Source organism: Saccopteryx bilineata, chromosome 3 (assembly GCF_036850765.1).
Source record: "Saccopteryx bilineata isolate mSacBil1 chromosome 3, mSacBil1_pri_phased_curated, whole genome shotgun sequence".
In the NCBI taxonomy this organism is placed as follows: domain Eukaryota; kingdom Metazoa; phylum Chordata; class Mammalia; order Chiroptera; family Emballonuridae; genus Saccopteryx; species Saccopteryx bilineata.
In genome coordinates, this window is record NC_089492.1 from 134,352,892 (window position 1) to 134,374,674 (window position 21,783).

The 21,783-nt window shown below is 39.5% G+C and overlaps 1 pseudogene; it reads left to right on the plus strand.

The window, feature by feature from the left end:
* The window catches only part of LOC136329891 (alpha-N-acetylgalactosaminide alpha-2,6-sialyltransferase 2 pseudogene), a 63,046-nt pseudogene extending 46,933 nt beyond the window's left edge, over window positions 1–16,113 (plus strand).
* The last annotated feature ends 5,670 nt before the right edge of the window (window positions 16,114–21,783 follow it).

A 21,783-nucleotide genomic window follows, 5' to 3' on the forward strand; every position in this document is an offset into this window, starting at 1 on the left:
ATTTTGGTTATTAACCCCTTATCAGATGCATTGTCAAATATATTCTCCCATTGTGTAGTTAGTCTTTTTATTCTGTTCTTATTGTCTTTAGCTCTGCAGAAGCTTTTTAGTTTGATAAAGTCCCATTTGTTTATCCTGTCTTTTATTTCACTTCCCCGTGGAGATAAATCAGCAAATATATTGCTGCGAGAGATGTCAGAGAGCTTACTGCCTATGTTTTCTTCTAAGATGCTTATGGTTTCATGGCTTACATTTAAGTCTTTTATCAATTTTGAGTTTATTTTTGTGAATGGTGTAAGTTGGTGGTCTAGTTTCATTTTTTTGCAGTTAGATGTCCAATTTTCCCAACCCCATTTGTTGAAGAGGCTGTCTTTACTCCAATGTATGCTCTTACATCCTTTGTCAACTATCAGTTGTCCATAAAAGTGTGGTTTTATTTCTGGGTTCTCAGTTCTGTTCCATTGATCTATATTCCTGTTCTTATGCCAGTACCAGGTGGTTTTGAGTACAATGGCCTTAAAACATAACTTGATATCCGGAAGTGTGATACCTCCCACTTTATTCTTCCTTTTCAAGATTGCTGAGACTATTCATGTTCTCTTTTGGTTCCATATAAATTTCTGAAATATGTGTTCTATATCTTTGAAGTAAGTCATTGGTATTTTAATTGGTATTGCATTGAATTTATAAATTACTTTGGGTAATATAGACATTTTAATGATATTTATTCTTCGTAACCATAAGCACGGATTATGCCTCCAGTTGTTTGTATCTTCCCTGATTTATTTTATCAATGTTTTATAATTTTGGGAGTACAAGTCTTTAATCTTCCTGGTTAAATTTATTCCTAGCTACTTTATTTTTTTGGTTGCAGTGGTAAAGGAGATTGATTTCTTAATTTCTCTTTCTGACAGTTCATTGTTAGTGTATAAAAATGCCTCTGATTTCTGAGTATTGATTTTATATCCTGCCACCTTCCTGAATTCATTTATCAGGTCTAGTAGTTTTTTCACCGAGACCTTAGGGTTTTCTATATACAATATCATATCATCTGCAAATAATGATAGTTTTACTTCTTCTTTTCCAATCTGGATGCCTTTATTTCTTTTTCTTGTCTGAATGCTGTGGCTAGGACTTCCAGCTATGTTGAATAAGAGTATTGAAAGGGGGCACCCCTGCCTTGTTCCTGATCTTAAGGGGATTGCTTTTAATTTTTGCCCATTGAGTACGATATTGGCTTTGGGTTTGTCATGATGGCCTTTATCATGTTGAGGTATGTTCCCTGTATTCCCACTTAGCTGAGAGTTTTGATCATGAATGGGTGCTGGATTTTATCAAATGCTTTTTCTGCATCTATTGAAATTATCATGTGGTTTTTCTCCTTCCTTTTGTTTATGTGATGAATCACATTGATTGATTTGCAAATATTGTGCCAGCCTTGCCTCCCAAGAATAAATCCCCCTTGATTGTGGTGTATGATTTTTTTCATATATTTCTGGATTCAGCTAATATTTTGTTGAGGATTTTTGCATCTATATTCATCAGGGATATTGGCCTATAATTTCCTTTCTTTGAGTTGTCTTTGCCTGGTTTTGGAATCAGAACTATGCTTGCATCGTAAAAGGAGTTTGGAAGTCTTCTTTCCTCTTGAACTTTTTGAAATAGCTTGAGAAGGATAAGAGTTAGTTCTTTGAATATTTGGTAGAATTCCGTTGTGAAGCCATCGGGCCCCGGAATTTTCTTTTTGTGGGAGTTTTTGATAGCTGTTTCAATCTCATTTGTTGTAATCGGTCTGTTTAGGTTTTCTGATTCTTCCAGATTGATTTTTGGAAGATTATATGTTTCAAGGAATTTGTCCATTTCATTTAGATTGTCTAGTTTTTTGTCGTACAGTTCTTCATAGTATTTTTTTACAATATTTTGAATTTCTGTTTTGTCAGTTGTTATTTCTCCACTCTCGTTTCTAATTTTATTCATTTGAGTTCTCTCTCTTTTTTTCTTGGTGAGTCTGGTTAAAGGTTCATCAAACTTGTTTACCTTTTCAAGGAACCAGCTCCTGGTTTCATTGATCCTCTGTATTGTTTCTTTAGCCTCTATGTCATTTATTTCTGCTCTGATCTTCATTATTTCCTTCCTCCTACTAGCTCTGGGCTTTACTTGCTGTTCTTTTTTTAGTTCTTTTAGATGTAGGGTCAAGTTTTTTACTTGAGTTTTTTCTAGCTTCTTGAGGTATGCCTATAATGCTATAAACTTTCCTCTCAGGACTTCTTTTGCTGTGTCCCATAAATTTTGAGTTGATGTATGTTCATTATCGTTTGTTTCTAGGAATTTTTAAATTTCTTCTTTGATCTCATTGTTTACCCATTCTTTATTTAATAATATGCTATTTTGTTTCCAAGTGTTTGAGTATTTTTCAGTTTTTCTGTTGTGGTTGATTTCTAGTTTAATGCCATTGTGATCAGAGAAAGTGATCGATATAATTTCAATCTTCTTAAATTTGTTGAGACTGCTTTTATGCCCTAACATGTGGTCTATTCTAGAAAATGTACCATGAGCGCTTGAAAAGAATGTATATTCCGCTGTTTTAGGCTGAAAGGTTCTGAAAATATCTATTAAATAGAGTTGATCTAATATGTCCTTTAAGTCTGCTGTTTCTTTGTTAATTTTCTTTCTTGAGGATCTATCTAATGATGTTAATGGGGTATTGAAATTCCCTACTATTATAGTATTGCTGTTGATCTCTCCCTTTAAATCCATCAAAGTCTGCTTTATATATTTAGGTGCTCCTATATTAGGTGCATAGATATTTATAATAGTTATATCTTCCTGTTGGATTACTCCCTTTAACATTATGTAGTGGCCTTCTTTATCTCTTACTATATCCTTTGTTTTAAAGTCCAATTTACCTGATATAAGTATTGCTACCCCAGCTTTTTTTTTCATTTCCGTTTGCATGAAATGTTTTTTTCCATCCTTTTACCTTCAATCTATGTGTGTCTTTTGTTCTAAGGTGTGTCTCTTGTAGACAGCATATGTATGGGTCCTGTAATCTTATCCACACAGCTACTTTATGTCTTTTGATTGGATCATTTAATCCATTTACATTTAAGGTTATTATTGATATGTAGTTGTTTATTGCCATTTTTTTCTTTAAAGCTGTATTTCTTTTTTGCTATATTTTTTTCCCACTTTGATCTGTTTCCAACAGGTTCCTTAGCATTTCTTGCAGCATTGGTTTGGCTGTAGTGAATTCCTTGATTTTGGTGGGGTTATTTTTTGTCTGTAAAGTTTTTTATTTCTCCTTCAATTTTAAATGATAGCATTGCTGGATAAAGTAGTCTTGGTTGTAGGCTCTTGTTCTGCATTACTTTGAATATTTCTTGCCATTCCCTTCTGGAATCAAGTGTTTCTGTTGAGAAGTCAGAAGTCATCCTTATGGGGGCTACTTTGTAGGTGATATTCTTTTTTCTCTAGCAGCTTTTAATATTTTCTCTTTATCATTTAGCTTTGGTATTTTAATTATGATGTGTCTTGGTTTTTATTTCTTTGGGTTTCTCCTTAATGGAGTTCTCTGTGCTTTCTGAACATGTGAGATGTTTTCCTGCCTTAAAAAAACATGTGGAAGTTTTCAGCTATGATATGCTTGAACAAAGTCTCTATACCTTGTTCTTTCTCTTCTTCTTCAGGAACCCCTATGATGTGGATGTTATTTCTCTTCATGTTGTCACAGAGCTCTCTAAGAGTTTCCTTAGACATTTTGAGTATCTTTTTTTTTCTGCTCTGCTTCCATGCCTTTATTTATCATGTCCTCTAACTCGCTGATTCGATTCATTGCTTCATCCATCCTGCTTTTAATTCCTTCCATTGTGTTCTTTATTTCAGATATTGTATTTGTCATTTCTGACTGATTCTTTTTTATTATTTCAATGTCCTTTTTTATATTTGCTATCTTTTTATTTAGGTTTTTGTAATTACCATCTATTGTTGTTCTAATATCTTTGAGCATCCTAACAATTGTTATTTTAAACTCTGCATCTGGTAATTTGGTTATATCTGATTCATTTAGGTCCTTTTCTGGGGATTTCTCTTGATTCATTTGTGCTGCATTTCTCTGTCTCTGCATTTTCTCTGTGTAAAGAAAGGTTTTGGCCCCTGGCGTCCACTGGGTATGCCTCTGTTCCCTAGGTATGGTCTGTCTGCAGGCCCACCACCCCATCTTTTGTTGCTGCCTAGGGCTTTTGGTTTTGGGCATTGCCGGTGCCTGCCCACTGGGGCTGTTGCTGTGGTTTCCACCTCTCCCTCATGAGAGTGGTCATGATCATGTGCTCAGGTGCATAAGCCTTGGTGGCCTTGGCCTTTGCCCCACCCCCGTAGGTGGCATTATACTCAGTCCTGAGGGCACTGGTGAGCACCTTTGCTCAGCTGCGGGTCTCCACCTGTTTCTGGGTTTTCACCCCGCCCTTGCAGGAGGATCCCGCTCATGGAATGGCTGATAGCCTTGTTTCTACTGGCTGGGCAGGACTGCATGCCCACGCTCAGCTCAGTAGCAGAACTCTGCCTGATCTGGGCTTTTGGCTCCACCCTCGCAGGAGGAGCTTGCTCCCAAGTCAGGCCACAAGCCTTGGTTCCACGGGTGGGTCAAGGCTGTGCTCCTGCATCCTTGCTCAAGGGCTGGTCTCCACCCCTTCCATGGTTCCCACCCTTCTCCCACGGGCTGGATTACAGTTTGCCAGCAGCTAGGCTTGACCACTTTTGCAGCCTACTCCTCCCCAGCTGGGCAAGACTGAGCTCACATGTGAGCCCAGTGGCAGCCAGCAGGCTTCTGCCCCTGCCAACAGAACCGCCCCTCTGTGTCCTGCATCTGCCCTATCCAGTGCACCCTCAGCCATGTGGGGTGCGGGTGCTGCAGCTCAAACCCTAAGACTCACTACTGTAGCCCCAAAAACTCCTTCCTTCTTAGCAACTCTGCTCTCATTGCCATGGGAGAGCTTTTTTGGCTGCTCTCCTGCTTCCCTTTGCTGGTATTGCTGTTTCCAGGGGAAATATTCACTTCAGATTTGGGGAGTAACTCGACCCAGGGGTTAGGGTGGCTGTCTCCCAAAATGTTTCTCCCTGTGCCTCCTAGATTACACTCTCTTCCTGCTACTCTGGTATTCTCTTCTCTCTCCCTCCCCCAGAGCCCCGAGTGAGTGGTTGTGAGAGAAGTGTTCTGCACGGTCCCTTTAAGAAGAATCCTGGGTCTGAGAAATCAGACTCTTTCTCACAAACAGTATCTTGACTTGTTTCCAGCTAAATACTGTCCTTACGCCTCTTCTAGGCTCTGGGGCTGCAGGCTGGGGTTTTGTTCCTGGGGCTCAGGACCTCCGCCTCTCTGCTAAACTCACTTTCTGCCACGCAAGTCTCTCCCAGCTGCCGTTTGCTCTGGGGAGATGGGCAGCCCTCTCCATGTTTCTGCTTTTCCTACCAGTCTCGGTGTGGCTTCCTCAGTGTTCCTTGGTTGAAGTGTCCTCAGTTTTGCCACTGATTTCTGAACATTAGTTTTACATCCTGCCACTTTACTTAATTTATTTATCAGGTCTAGTAATGTTTTGACTGATACTTTTGGGTTTTCTATGTACAGTTTCATATCATCAGCAAATATTAATGGTTTTACTTCTTCTTTTCCAATTTGGATGCCTTTAATTTGTCTTCTTGTCTGATTGTTGTGGCCAGGATTTCCAGAACTATGTTAAATAAGACTGATGAAAAGGAGTTTCCCTGCCTTTTTCCTGATCTTAAGGGGATTGCTTTTAATGTTTGCTTACTGAATATGATATTGGATGTGGGTTTGTCCTAGATGGACTATATCATGTTGAGATATGTTCCCTGTATTCCCACTTTGCTGAGAGTTTTGATCATAAATGAGTGCTAGCTTTTATCAAATATTTTTTCTGCATCTATTGATATAATCATGTGATTTTTATCTTTCCTTTTGTTTATGTGATGAATCACATTTATTGATTTGCAAATATTGTATCAGCCTGTCTCTCTAGAACAAATCTCACTTGATCATGATGTATGATCTTTTTGATGTATTGCTGGATGTGGTTTGCTAATATTCTCTTGAGAATTTTAGCATCATTCATGAGGTATATTGTCTTATAGTTTTCTTTCTTTGTAGTGTCTTTACCTGGTTTTGGAATGTGGACAAGCTTGCCTCATAAATGGAGCTTGGAAGATTTTTCTCCACTAAATTTTTTGAAATAACTTGAGAAGAATAGATGTTAGTTCTTTTTAAAGTGTTTGGTAAAATTAGCCTATGAAGCCATCTGGTCTAAGCCTTTTGTTTGCTGGAAGTTTTTTGATAACTGTTTTAATTTCATTTGTTGTAATCAACCTATTTAGGTTTTTTGATTCTTTCATATTGAGTTTTGGAAGATTTTATGTTTTTAGGAATTTATCTATTTCACCTAGTTTGTCCAAATTTTTTACATATAGAACTTCATAGTATTTTCTTTATAATTCTTTGTATTTTGGCAGTGTCAATGGTTACTTCTCCACTTTTATTTCTAATTTATTTATTTGAGTCGTCTCTGGTTTTTTCTTGATGAGTCTGGTTAAAGGTTCATCAATATTGTTTACCTTTTCAAAGAACCAGTTATTGGTTTCATTGATCATTTGTACTGTTTTATTTAGCCTCTATATCATTTATTTCCTCTCTGATCTTAATTATTTCCTTCCTTCTACTTCCTCTGGGCTTTATTTGATTTTTTATTCTAGTTATTTTAGGTGCAACATTAAGTCATTTACGTGAGCTCTTTCTGGCTTCTTAAGGTATGTCTGTAGTGCTATGAACTTCCTTCTCAAGACTGCTCAGGAGAATGTACCATGAGCACTTGAAAAGAATATATATTTTGCTGTTTTGGGGTAAAAGATTCTGAAGATATCAATTAAGCTCAGTTGATCTAGTGTGTCATTTAAGTATGTTGTTTCTTTGTTAATTTTTCTGTCTGGAGGATCTATCCATTGATGTAGTGAGCTATTAAAATTCTTACTATTACACTATTTCTGTTGATCTTGCCCTTTATGTCCATCAAAATCTGTTTTATAGATTAAGTACTGCTATATTAGATAAATAAATATTTACAATGGTTATATCCTCCTGTAGAATTGCTCCCTTTATCATTATGTAGTGACTTTTTTTATTCCTTATGATAGCCTTTGTTTTAAAGGCTATTTTCTCAGACATAAGTATTGTTACCCCAACGTGTTTTTTTTTTCATTGCCATTGCATGAAATACTGCCCTTCACTTTCAGTCTATGTGTATCTTTTGTTCTGAGATGTTGTTCTTATAGACAACATATACAGGTCTTGTTTTTTTATCCATGCTATTGTCCTATGCCTTTGATTGGTGAACTTAACCCATTTATATTTAAGGTTGTTATTGATATGTACTTATGTATTGCCATTTTATTCTTTATATCTATAATCTTCTTTCTCTCAAATTTTTTTCCCTTTGCCCTTTCTATAGCAGGCCCCTTAACATTTTTTGTAGTATTGGTTTGGTTGTAATGAATTCCTTGAGTCTTTCTTTGTCTGGGATGCTTTTTATTTCTCCTTCAATTTGAAATAACCATGATAAATAATGTAGTCTTTGTTGTAGAGTTTTTTTGTTTGTTTTTTTGCATCACTTTGACTATTTATTGCCAATCTCTTCTGGACTCAAATGTTTCTGTTGAGAAGTTAGATGTCTTTCTTATGGGGATCCTCTCTAGGTAATTAACTACTTTTGTTTTGCAGCTTTTAGTATTCTTTGTTTCTTAACTTTAACATTTTAATTATGATGTGTCTTTGTGTAGGCCTCCTTAGGTTTTCCTTTTTTTTTTAATGAGACTCTCTGTGCTTTTTAAACTTGTGTGACTTTATCCTTTATCAATTTAAGAAAATTTTTTAGCTATGACATCTTTAAACATGAAATCTATCCCTTGTTCATTCCCTTCTCTTTCAGGAACCCTTATGATGTGGATGTTGTTTCTCTTCATGTTGTTACAGAGCTCTTTTAGAGTTTCCTCAGACTTTTTAAGTCTCTTCATTATGCTGCTCTGCTTCTATGTTATTGTTTATCTCTAAATAGTTGATTCGATCCTCTGCCTCATCCAGCTTACTGTTGATTCCTTCTAGTTCAATCTTGGTTTCTGTTATTGTACAGTGGTACCTTGAGATACGAATTTAATTCATTCTGTAACCAAGCTTGTAAGTCAGTCAACTCTTATACCAAACTGCCGATACTGAAACTGTGCACCAATGCACCTAGTGGCAGCTTCCTGAATCACACACAACTCATATCTCAGAATTTCGCTCGAATCTCGAACAAAAATATGAACCGAGTTGCAGCTCATATCTTAAAAAATTTGTATGTTGGTCTGTTCATATCACAAGGTACCACTATATTTGTCATTTCTGACTGGTTCTATTTTATGATTTCAATGTCCTTTTTTATGCTTGCTATCTCCCTATTTTGGTACTTATTATGACCATCCATTATAGCTCTAAGGTTCTTGAGCACTCTAAAAATAATTATTTTAAACTCAGTATATGGTAGTGTGGTTACTTCTACAATGTGTTCATAAAGTCAGGGTGCACTTTTGACTGGTCACAGGAAAGCAACAAAAGATGATAGAAATGTGAAATCTACATCAAATAAAGAAAAACCTTCCCAGTTTCTGTAGGATGATGTGGCAGCATATGTGCATGCACAGATGATGGCATAACACCGTGTATACAGCAGAGCAGCCCACGGCCATGCCAGTCGAGATGTGGATGGTACAGAGGAAAGTTCAGTGTGTTCTGTGGCTCGCTAAATTTGAATCCGTGACCAAAGTGCAATGTGAATATTGGCATGTTTATAACAAAGCACCACCACATAAGAATAACATTATTTGGTGAGATAAGCAGTTAAAGGAAACCAGCAGTTTGGTGGAGAAACCCCGTACTGGTAGGACATCAGTCAGTGACGAGTCTGTAGAGGCTATATGAGATAGCTACCTAAGGAGCCCTAAAAATCTGTGTGTGAGCCCACATCAAACTGCATTGAATAGGCATGAAACTGGGTGAGTTTTCTTTTTATTTGGTGCAGATTTCACATTTTTATCATCTTTTGTTGCTTTCCTGTGACAGGTCAAAAGTGCACCATGACTTTATGGACACACTGTATTTCATTTAGTTCTTTTTCTTGGGATTTCTCTTGTTGATTCATTTGGGTCACATTTCTCTGTCTGCCTGTTTTTTCTGTGCATTAGGTAGCACTGTCTGACTTTGAAAGTTTTGTACTATCTTTATGAAGAAGAATGTCTCAGTGGTACTGACCTCCAGACCACCTATTTTCCTTGTTCTAGGAATGGTTCTTGAGGGTAGTATTTTTCCCTCCTGTTGTATGTGAGTATTGAATGCAGTTAGTCTAATCCAGAGACTAATCTCTTAGCAACTACTGGATACAAAAATTTTATTTCTCCCCAGCAAGGTGAGCAGCAGGTTCAGATTGATTGAGGCCAACAGTCCCCTCTGCAGAAGTTCTTACAGCTGGTGAAACCCTGGTTTCAGGTGTGAAGACTTAGCAAGTCCTCTCCTGGGATGGACTGTGCCCCCCCCCCCATGAACTAGCTAAGCCCCTCAACCTGACCCAATTATCAGCTCACAGGGACTCATATTTTATATGTCCATGCTCCAAGACTCTCTCCCTTCCCCCTGTGAAATCCAGCCCAGCAGATCAGGAGATACAGCACCCATTCTGGCTAGCTGTGTAGTTCTACACTGTGCAATGCACACGAGCCACTCTGCTGGTGCTGAACACATAGAGCAAACTTGCCTCAGCTGGGCCAAATATGTGGAAACCTTCCTTAGGATACCACACTTGCAAGGTTTGTTAGGCCCTGAAATGATGCTCTTTGCAGCTGACCTCTGGATGTGTAAGCCCTGGGCCTCCCTGGAAGGGATTTGGCACAGACCAGTAGGAGACACTGCCTGTGACTGGCCCTCAGCAACCTTCTTAGATCTACAAGCAATCCAGTGTTTGGGGTTACATCTGCTGGGCCCAGGTGCACATGGAAATACCAAGCCACATGCTTAGGCTGGCTTGTACCCACATTGGGCTTGGGGGAAGTTTCACAAAAGACCAAGGTTTCCTGAATCTCGCCTTCTGTGGTCTCTGTTTGCTGGGTGCTTATTGGGATGAGTCACTAAAAAATCTTGTGGTAGTCTAAAGCCTGAGGCAATTCAGGGATTAGGAAGGGTGGTAGGTGTGGCTCTTCCTCAGGTGTCAGTCTGTCTAAACTTTTACATACATCTCAGTTGGGTATGGCTCCAGGATTCTAGTGGGAGTGGCCTCTGAGACCCAGAGGTGTGGTCTTCCCACAGTCATGACAATTTTTACGGAGTTTCCTATGAGGCAGAAGCACCAATTGGAGTGAGTGCTGGGGAAAGCTCCAGCCTCAAAGCCAGAAAACTGAGTCACTGATGCACCTCCTGCTTCTTGGCTTCTCAGAACAACCTTGTGTGCATGGGTGGGTCAAGAGAGACTTCTGAGGGTGGGGCAGTTGCTTTTCCCCAAGCTGATGCCACTCAGAGGGGACTGCTCCATCCAAGAAAGATGATGACTGCCATATTGGAGAATGACTCAGTATAGGGGTTCTGTTGGTTGTCCCCCAGCATGTCTCTCCCTGGGCCACCAACTTTATACTCTCTTCACGCAACTCTAGTCCTCTCAGCCCTTCCTCGAAAGGAGCCCAGGGAAAGTGGCTGTGAACAAGATTTTTTGCACTGGCCCTTTAAGATGGAGCCTGTTTCTCCGAGAGTTCCAGTCTCTTTCTTGCAGAAAAAAAACCCTGTTCTTTTCACTGCCAAATGCTATATGGTTGTCTCTTCTAGGCTCCAGGGTTCCAGATTGGGTTTCTGGGCCTGGGGATGAGGACCCACACCTCTGAGAGCCACCTTCATCTCAGTGAGAGTCCCTCTGGACTCTTAGCCGCTGATTGCTCCTGGAGTTAGGGAGCCGTCTCTGCATCTCCACCCTTCCTACCAGTCTCAGTGTGGCTTCTTCTATGATCCTTGGTTACAGACTCCTCTTTGTTTAGTCCAAAGTTGGTTTTTCAAGATAACTGTTCTTAAATTAATTTGTAAACCAATTTGGCCCTGGGAGGTGATAGTTGGAACATCTGCCTCCTCTATCACCATCTTGGAATTCTGACCAGGCAGTTGTTAAAAAGAACAAATTACTCTGAGCTTACTTAAAAATTATTACTTTAACACTTCCTCTGCCGGAAACATGAATAGAGTTTTCTGTGATACTTAGAGTTAGAGCTCAATGGAGCTTTTGAAGGTAAAACCTATGATTGGGCCCTGAGGAGCTTTGATCTTTCAAGCTAGTCAATATTTCATCTCCAGCAATTATTTAATCACCATTTAGGTGTTCCTAATAGGCTCCAGCAGCAGTTTCTGCTCCTGGTAAACTGTGATTATCCATATTCACTGTCTCTCCACTTTTCAAGTTAGTGGTTTGACCTGCAATCTTAGTTCTCGAACAAATTTTCAGTTTGTTTAGTTTTTTTCTTGGAAAACAAACAAACAAACAAACAAACATGATCCCAAACTTTTTGTATGTTAGACAGGAAACTGAGTCATTAAAGCCTACTTTTTAGATATTACAGAGTGGATATATTTATTAGGAAAAAGAGAACTTAATAATCATTGGATTCTTTCCCAAGTCTGATTATTTTTATAATTGTAACAAATTTTGCTGCATATATTCAAGCAGTTGCAAAGCCATTAAATAGTTCTTTGATTTTACAGCTTTGAAGCAATATACAAAGAAGGTGGTGGCAAATTTTATATACACCATGAGGGTGATATCTGGGCCTCAGCTTATCAGTTCTGCTGTGGTGTAGAAAAAGTTGTTTCCTATCTATGGATATCACCTCCTTCACCTGTGGAATAAATTGCAATTTTACATGAATATTCTGTTATTCTAGAGGACGATTCTTGAAAGGATTCAGAGCAAAAATGTGCCTAGTTTTTACACCCAACCTTAGTTCTTATACATGAAATACTTTATTGGCATTAGCAAATAACTTGTTGTCAGCAGGGATCTGGGTACCCTATCTGGCCGTTTTCCATTTTCTAAATGGAAAGGGGAGGTCTTTCTGGTGTTCCCATTTATTTTAAACATAAGAAATATAGTTCCTGTGGTTCCTGATGGTTAACAGATCTCCTGAAAATTAGACAAACTGGACTCAGTTGGACAAGGTAGTTTTTGAATAGCTGACTAAGTGAAAGGGTGATAAAAGCTACAGACATTAAATACTGATTTTCAGCCCTTAATACTCAAATTACTGAATTTGTCAATAGATTCTGTTAGAACATAAAAAGTTCAGTCAGGCAGTTGGTTATTTAGGCTAATATGCTCCAAAAAGGTAGACATTTTTTTCCTTCTATATTGATTTGAATATATTTTTCTATGAACTGAGCAAGTAGATTTTCTTTTATTACTGTGTAGGCACAGAATGGTTCCACTACTGGCCTGTATGAAATAAATTGACATTTCTTCTGTACTTTCATCTTCTAATTAATTAAAATATCATTTACTCAATATATCTGGCATGTCAGATACTATTTCAAAGTTTGAAAATAAAGGTATAAAAAATTATAGGTAAGTCTTCAAAGAATTTCCAATTTTGTATGAGAAACATCCTAGTGAAGTTAGGTCTCTGAAAGTTACACAAGAGTTAGAGAAATTGATATGAGTCAACCTAAAGATGGTAAATAAAATCAAGAATGCAGATGAGTTCCACCAAAGAATGAAACCTTGAGAATCTCTAATACTTAATTTTTAAAAGTTTAATGATTTTAGAGAGAGGAAAGAAGAGAGAGGAAGAGACAGAAGCATAATTTTGTTCCTGTATGTGCCCTGACCAGGGATCAGACTGGCAACTTCTATGTATTGGGAAGATGCTCTACTAACTGAGCCAGACAGCTAGAGCTCCCCAATATTTAAAGAGTCACAGTGATAGAAAAAACTACTGAAAAGAAAAATTCAAAGAAGTAATTATAGAATTAAAATTTTGTCTTTGTTTGAATTCCATAATTTTGTCTTTGTTAAAACTCCAAGACAAAATTTGAGTGCAAGGAATTTATCTGGAATGATCCTAGGAAGTAGCAGTAGATGAGAGAAGAAGTGAGACAGGGAAGAGGATAAGACCAGTAAAGGTTGATTTATGGAGTAGGTTACAGTTGTGAGTGACTGAAGTTTAACTTTACTGTGGAACTCTGAGACCCAGGATAGATACGTGTTGTAAAATTGTCTTGCCTTTGGGGTGAAGTGGCTGAAGTATCTGTACAGCAATTACTGTGAAGTCATTGATTAGGGGTAATTCTTAAAGGTTGTTAATTCCCTGATACTATTGGCCTGTCACATGTTAATTGAGTGGGTTCCAGTAGTCAGAGAACCCTCAGGCAAAAGAGAATCTGGTGCTGGTGGTAATAAGTCTGGGCTGTCATGCATGGAAATGTTAAGTGTTTAAGAGTTGTGGATGGAACATTAATGGCACCTTTTATAGTTTAGTGTCATGGAGGTCATGGGAAGAGTTTCTGGGAGGCAGGAGTAATGAATAATGCCATAAAAGATGAACAAATCAAATAAGTCAAAGAGGAATTCAGAATGAGTCATAAACAAAGTGGAGGATGCTAATAGAAATGGAAAAAAAAAGTAGATATCATAAAGAGGAGATAGGGAATGAATAATTGATAAAGAGGTAGGAAGACATGGAATGAGTGTGTGAATATTTATAACTAAGAATTAAAAATGCACAGAAAGACAAATAAAACTATTGTTAAAAATAAAAATACCCTTTTATGTTTTAATTCCTATAACAGTATATTCAGGTGATTCTCCTTGAACTGCCAAGTCTGGCTTAAGCGCTACTTCTTTTCTTTTGAACATATCCTTTGCTTATTTTATAATGAAGTTGACAGCACAGACTCCAAATTATTCATTTACTGTCTATGCAGGGATGGCATCAGGTAGAGACATTGGGGCTCCATTTGGTTCATTTGAAACATAAAGCTCTGAATTACTTTGTGCCCACCCATCTTAGGATACATGAATAAAAACTAAACCAGCATCCTGGGGGGTAGAAACCTGGTCACACAGTGTCTATTGCAAACAGGTTAGTCACATCCTTGATGTTTTGTCCTGATACACTGACAAGCTGTTGCATTGCAGTCCACCATCAGAATGCAGAATGACTTCTTTTTAGCAATTCCATTTTTCCTAAGCAGGCTCTAGATGGAGATATTCATCTACTGTTCTTTTGTTTTCTCAACAGTAGAGGTGAACAATATACTAAACAACAGATAAAGTAAATTAAAATTATTCCTCATGTTTAAGTCTCTTAAAGCCTCACAGAAATTATCTAGAGTATTACTGAAGGCAAATATGAAAAATTAGTTTTGATTGTTAATCTGGATAATTTATTAAAGTGCGAGACTGCTGCATGTTACCTCTTTTATATATGTACATTTTCTAAATAAGGTACAAATCAATTGCTTATTTTATACAAAATAGATTTAATCAAAAATACAACGGGGTCCAAACATTTCCATTTATCTTTTAAAAATCTGCATTTTGTTAACAATAGGGACTAGCAAAGTCAGTACACACAGAGAGAGAATAAGCAAAATTTGCAAAAGTTTTCACATAGATTTTAACATTTAGGTAAGGCTAAAGGAACAATTTTGATTTTTATAATAGAATAATCTTGGGCATCTCTTTCCCAGTAAATGGGCTATTCTGTACCCTGAGTACATAAGTTTACAGAAGGGGAATGAATATGGATACCAGAGAGAGACATAGGGCGATGGAAGAACTAACTCTTGGCACACTGGGCTAGCAGTAACCTCTCTGAGGTTCTATTTTCTGTGCTGTCAAACCAGGAAAATCTTCCTTGCTGTATTCCTCTGGAGGACTAAGGTAAACACAAACGACATTGTGACGCAGGCGCGGCAGGGCAGAGGACTGACAGGCAGCAGCGGACCGGCCTCTGCACAGTGCCGCAGGGACTCTGGCTGCTGCTCCTGATCTATGCCATATGCACCGGGCTTCTCTGGCGCTGGCACTCGGGAGCTGGGCCAGACGGCAGAACTGGGAGCTTGGGGCCTGCAATGCACCCGGCCTGCCCGTGCCCCCTGGTTCTGGCCCTGCAGCGGCGCCCACGCTTCCAGCTGCTCTTCAACATCTCGGTCCCAGTTCCCGTAGGGGGAGGCCTCCTCACCCCGGAGCTCTGGGATGGCCTGAGCCAGCTCTCAGAGCCCTACAGCTGGCACAGCGTCTCCGGGGAAGTCATCGCCTCCACCCTGAGCCTCCTGAACTGCTCGGAAAGCTGTTGGCCGCCTTGCATTCGGTGCGCCGTGGTGGTCAACAGGGGCATCTTGAAGGGTTCAGGCCAAGGCCGCTGCATCGACGCCCACGACTATATGTTTTCATGACTCAACGGGACTGTGATCAAAGGTTTTGAGGAGGATGTGGGCACCAAGACCTCCTTCTACGGCTTCACGGTGAACTCTATGAGGAACTTCCTCACCAGATACAGGGACCAGGGTTTCCTGTCTGGGCCACAAGTACCAGATGTGTGCTATATCTTCATCCCTTCCAGCGCCCGTGACTATCTGATGCTGCAATCTGCTATTTTGGGTGTGCCTATCACTGAGGGCCAAGACAAAGGGGACGTGCCACAGACCTATTTTGGACCAGATGCCCTTGCAGGGAAATTCAAGCTACTATACCCAAACTTCATATACTACCTGATAGAGAGGTTTCTGAATTCAAACTTTATTGACAGAGGTGCTAAAGACATATACATGTTTGGTATCAGGGCCCTCATCCTGCTGACACCTTTGCATACCTGTGACTAGCTTAATGCCTATGGATTTATCACAAAAAACTACTGGAAATTTTCTAACTACTAATTTGACCAAATAAAGGAGTTACTGAAATTTTACCTATTCTAAACCGTGATCTGCATCTTGAGGCCTGTTTGTGGAAAGGCTTGCACCAGGCTGGCATCATCCAGCTGTACCATCCCTGACTCCGACTGACCCCGATGTTCCTCGGCCCTCTGTCTTTGCAGAGCCTTGGCTTTCATCCTTTCAATGGAAGAAACCTCCTTCTTTTCCTTTTTTTTTTTTAAACCTATGAAAGGAACTCCATTTCTGCTCTACTATCCCTTCACCTTAAAGGGGGGATGCAGAAAGTTGGTTCATGACTCTCACCAAATGTGAGCCATTAGGTATTGCATCTGACCCTTCTAAGAGATCTCCCCTAGACATTCCAGCCTTAGCCAGGGAAAAACAGACTGGCTTTGCTGCATTTGTTCTAAAACAAAAGATACCCCCCCCCCAAAGTTAAGACATACCCTTAGCTAGCAGAGGCAGGCATACCTCAGTTTAGCATCTTAAAGCCAGCATTTATTTAGTATCGTGATTCTATAGGGATGTCAGTCCAGCCATTCCAGACCTACCAGTTAACCAAAATCAAGCAGTGGTACAGGCAGATGCACAATGCCTAGCCTCAAATTGTTCCACTAGCTACATCAAGATTTTACAAAAAACTCCAAATCAAGTCTTCAGCAACTCAAGGATAAGTCTCAAAAATTTTTCTGTAAGATGTTCATTCTCTGAGAACATGACCGACTTGCCTCTGCTCCATGGGGAGTGGAGCCTTCTTCTCTGATACAGTTGAAGCACATAAAGAAGCAGAAAAGAAGAGATAATGTAATCTGTCTTCTTTCTTTCTTTCTTTCTTTCTTTCTTTTTCTTTCTTCCTTTCTTTCTTCCTTTTGCATTGATGATGTAGAGAAAGCAGATGATGTAGAGAAAGCATATAAAATGTAGGGTGAAGTGTGAGGTAGACTGAACATTGACAGGGGAGGGAGATTGGGGGGACTGGGTTGATATTAAATGTGCTCAAAAATAAAGATGATTAAGAAATACAAATTGGTAGTTAAGAATAGTCACAGAGATGTACTTATAATGTAGAGAATATAGTCAATAATAGTATAATAACTTGGTATGGGGCCAGGTGGATACTTGAACTATTGAGAGAAGCACTCTATAAAGAACTATGCTGTACAGCCAATACAGAATAATATTTAATGTAAATTGTAATTACTAAAAAGGATCAGGTGATGTTTTTGAGTGTTTGATGAGGGTGTCAATAATACTAAAGACTGCTTACCAATGGAGTAGATTCCATTACAGATGTATAAATATTTTGTCACAAAAAAAGCCACTAATGGGTAATGAATCCTCAATCAAATCACAATTTCAATTAATCTGAACTAAGGTAGCTGATAACCAGTTTAATGGTTTTAGTTGGATTAGGGCTGTACATTCTGGGCTTTTATTGAGACTGGTTAAGGAAGCATCATCCAACATATTATCACCATACAGCCTATTTTACCAAGATTTTACCAAGTCTTGTGATTTCATGTCTTGGTAACTAGTAGCTTCAGACAGTCTTTTTCACAAGGTGTTTAGCTGAGAAGCGACTTCCCAAGGGAGCATTTGCCTTGAAAAATTCATCAAGGACCAGAATATGGCCTTCAGTTCTGTAGTTTTGGAAGATAGAGTTTATAAACACATAACACTAGGAATAAATGAACTCAACAACTAGAACCAAGAGACCAATGTATATTAAACTGTGACTATAATACATTTACAGAAAAACCTTATATACAAAATATGGTTGTGATAGTGTTGTAGAAGATGTTATATACAAGGGAGGCATTACAATAGCCTTTGAATATTAACAGGGTACTCAGGATAGATCCAGCCTAACAGTGGAAGCTCAATTCTTGGAAATAAAGTTTTAGCTCTAATCCTTTGATCTGTTTTCCTGATCTTAAAAAGCCAGCTGATTTTTCTTTGCCTTTGTTACATAATCAGCAAAAGTGGGATGTGAATAAAGCACCAAAGGTGAGCTGTCAGTAAGTATAAAGAGCTAAGATAATTAACTACAGTAGATTGCATTGTTCAGAGAAGTTCAAGTCTTCTGCAACTCTAGTTGGTGAGATTGTTCCTATGCTCTTCAAGTTGGCATTTGAAATCCTGAAATGGAAAAACCTTTCCAATTTTTACAGGGGGAAGAAGGCATGGGTTAAGATTCTTTTCCTGCCCCCCCCCCCTCCTGGGATAATGATTAGCCAGGACAAGGAACAGCATGATTGAATTGCTTCTTTAGAGCAGACTGGGAAACCACACATGATAAACCTGGTGTATTGTTCAAATGTAGTTACATTTTTCACACTCCTTTACTGAGGAGTGACTCATATAATGCTAATTATAACACTGTTGGTCTCAGACAGGCAGACACACATCACCCACCCACCCCCACCCCCACACACACAGCTCTATTATATTACTGATCAGCATACTTAGTGTCTGCTTTTCCTATCACTGCAAGTAGTAGGTTGAACATTAATCTCACCAGCTAGATGTGGACTGACCTCATCACACATTCATGGCCTATGGGCCCCATCTGCTGCCTAAAGATCTCTCAGCACATTCCAAGTTTTTTTCCTCATTTAGAGCAACACTCACTAATCTCTACGTTTAGTCTCCTATAGTATTGTTTTATGTCATCACTGTGTTTTTCTTTCTTTCTTTCTTTCTTTCTTTCTTTCTTTCTTTCTTTCTTTCTTTCTTTCTTTGTGTGTGTGACAGAGAGAGAGAGAGAGAAAGAGAGAGAAAGAGAGAGAAGGACAGACAGGCAGGAAGGGAGAAAGATGAGAAACATCAGTTTTTCAGTGCAGCTCCTTAGTTGTTCAATGATTGCTTTCTCATATGTGTCTTGACCTGAGGGCTATAGCAGACCAAGTGACCCCTTGCACAAGCCAATGACCTTGGGTTCAAGCTGGTGAGCTTTGCTCAAACCAGATGAGCCCGCGCTCAAGCTGGCGATGTCAGGGTTTCGAACCTGGATCCTGTGCATCCTAATCCAATACTCTATCCATTACGCCACCACCTGGTCAGGCTGTCATCATTGTATTAAAATAAACACTTTTGGCTAAGGATATGTATGTGGTCACACTGTAAGTTTTGCAGTGGCCAGAGACATGACATAGAGGCATATACCTTGGAGATATTGTGGGTTCAGTTCCAGACCCCTGCAGTAAAGTGCATGCAAATGAGTCACACAATTTATTTTGTCCCTAGTGCACATAAAAGATATATTTATACTCTACATCAGTTTATTAAATGTGCTATGACATTATGCCTAAGAAACAATGTATATACCTTAATTAAAAAATACTGTATTACTGAAAACACTAACCATCATTTGAGCCTATTGAAAAATGGTGTTGACAGACTTGTTCAATGCAGGGTTGCTACAAACCTTTGATTTATTATTTTTTTTGAAAGGCAATATCTGCAAAGCACAATAAAGCTAAGTGCAATAAAATGTAGTATGCCTGCCATTCCATGTGTATGCTGCTCAGAGTGTACTTCCATGAGACTTTAGTGCACATTCACTCAGTGGATGCATTTTCAAGATACCAGTTCTGTTTCACTGCTGTAATACAGTAAAATTAGTTGCAGAATATTAAGATAATGAATCTAGATTTGGCCCTGGACAGCAGGCTCAGAAGTAGAGCATCACCCGGGCATGTGGAAGTCCTGGGTTTGATTCCCAGTCAGGGCACGCACGAGAAGCACCCATCTGGTTCTCCACCTCTCTGCCTTCCCTCTCTCTCTCTCTTTCTCTCTCTCTTCCCCTCCCGTAGCCATGGCTCTAATGGTTTGAACAATTTGGCCCCAGGTGCTGAGGATGCCTCCATGGCCTCACCTCAGGCACTGAAATAGCTCCGTTCAGAGCAACAGAGCAATGGCCCCATGCAGAAATCTGTTTCTGCTTCGCCCCCCCCCCCCCACTGAATAAAAAAAAAGAAAAAAGAAGAATGTAGACTTGGAAAGAGAATAACTTGGGTTTGAGTATGGCACCAAAAAGTACTAACTATGTGACCTTAAACAAGTTGTGTAATCTCTCAAAGTAGGCTCTATAGAGCAGCATTCATCCTCCCCCTCAGGGCTGCAGGTCCAATCCCCCTCTCTCCCCTCCCCACCACACCCTTGATGAGAATGTTGGTGGTGGTGGCTGGCAGCTTTGAATGAAGTTGCTCTCAGCTGAATGAAGCTGCTTCACCCAAGGTTTTACCTCCTCTCTGGGGGCCGACCTGTCTGCAATGATTGTTTGATGTAGAAGTTTCTCTCTTGACTTGATCTGGGACAATCTGAAAGACTATCCCGGTTCCAGAGCTTCCCCTGGGATCGCATGAGGTCTTTGTTGAGACTAATCGCAGCTCACTATCTCTCTGCCCAGTCCTCTGCAGATGCCTCCCCCCAGTACAATGACTGAATGCAAGTATCTGTTTGAGAGCCTATTTCCCCTAGCACATGCCAGCAACCCCTCTTCGAGTATTGTTAGGTCATTTAAATATAACTCATAAAGCACACATCACATACTGACAGAGTAAGTGGCTAAAGAAAGACATGTTGTTATCGTTCCTGTAACAAACTGAGGGAGGCTTTCCTCTTCAGGTGTCCCTCCCACCAGCACTGTCCTGTCCTCTTCCTTCCTTTTACCACTAAGCTTTTCAAACAGTTGCTTTGTGTCTGCTAACGTCTCTTTCTTTCCCAGCAGTATTCTTAACCATCTGTGATCTGCTTTTTTTTTTGTTTTGATTTTTGTTTGTATTTAACTTTCCTGTCACAACCCTGGTTACTTCATATGGAATAAGGCCTAAAATTAAGGCCCCCAGTGTTTTGTTTTTTTGCTGTGAGGGGCAAAGCAGGAGTACCTCAAATGGCCTAATCACAACTTCACCTCCCCACTCTGATCCTAAGAATACGATTTCATAGCTAAACCACCCTCTTTACTTTGGGGACCAGACACAGACCCTCCCTCAGCTCCTTGCCAATTATTTGAACAAGTCAACCATGCCCCTCCTTGGGAAGAAGGAGTCCCTCTACTCTCTTGGCACTACAGAAGTATGGTAGTTCACTCTGCTCCCCGACGCAACCGCATGTGGTCCAACGTGGCATATGGAATCCTCTCATACACTCACATCCAAGATGTGAGTATATGTGACTAGTAAACTGTTGCTGATACCTATACAGTGTCAGTTGTGTGTTTGTCCACCCCCATAATCTAAGTCAAGAATTCATTTCTCACCAACAGGGTGAAGAGAACACGATTGAGACACTCTACTAAAAGAAAGAAGACCTTTTCAGGGGCCTACTTTACTGTTATAAACGTCTATGTCTGAGATAAAAATAGTAAACAAGGCTTTACTCAGTTCTTGAATGTCTGTATGTGCAACAACACAGGCATATCAACCTTTGGTGTCCTATTTCAACAGTTGCTCCCTTGATGACTTGTGCAAATTATTTTGTCACCCAGGCCTCTAACTTTTGAATGCTTAAAGGCTGCTTAAGAAAATTGAGAAGGGTTCAGTGTTTTAATCAAAAGATACAGGTACAATGGATTTGTCTTTCAGTCACCAAAATGTAACAGTGAAATGCTCAGTCTTTCTGACTCTATCTTAATTCTAGCCTGCATTTTCCCTGTGGTCTTCAGGCAAATAGCTCCTGCTTTTGATACACTAATATCAGCAGACTTCTGCATGAGGCTTTAGTTTTTGGAAGAATAGTCTATTGCCAGCAGTTGCCTCTCATGAAGAGGTGGGGAAATATGTACT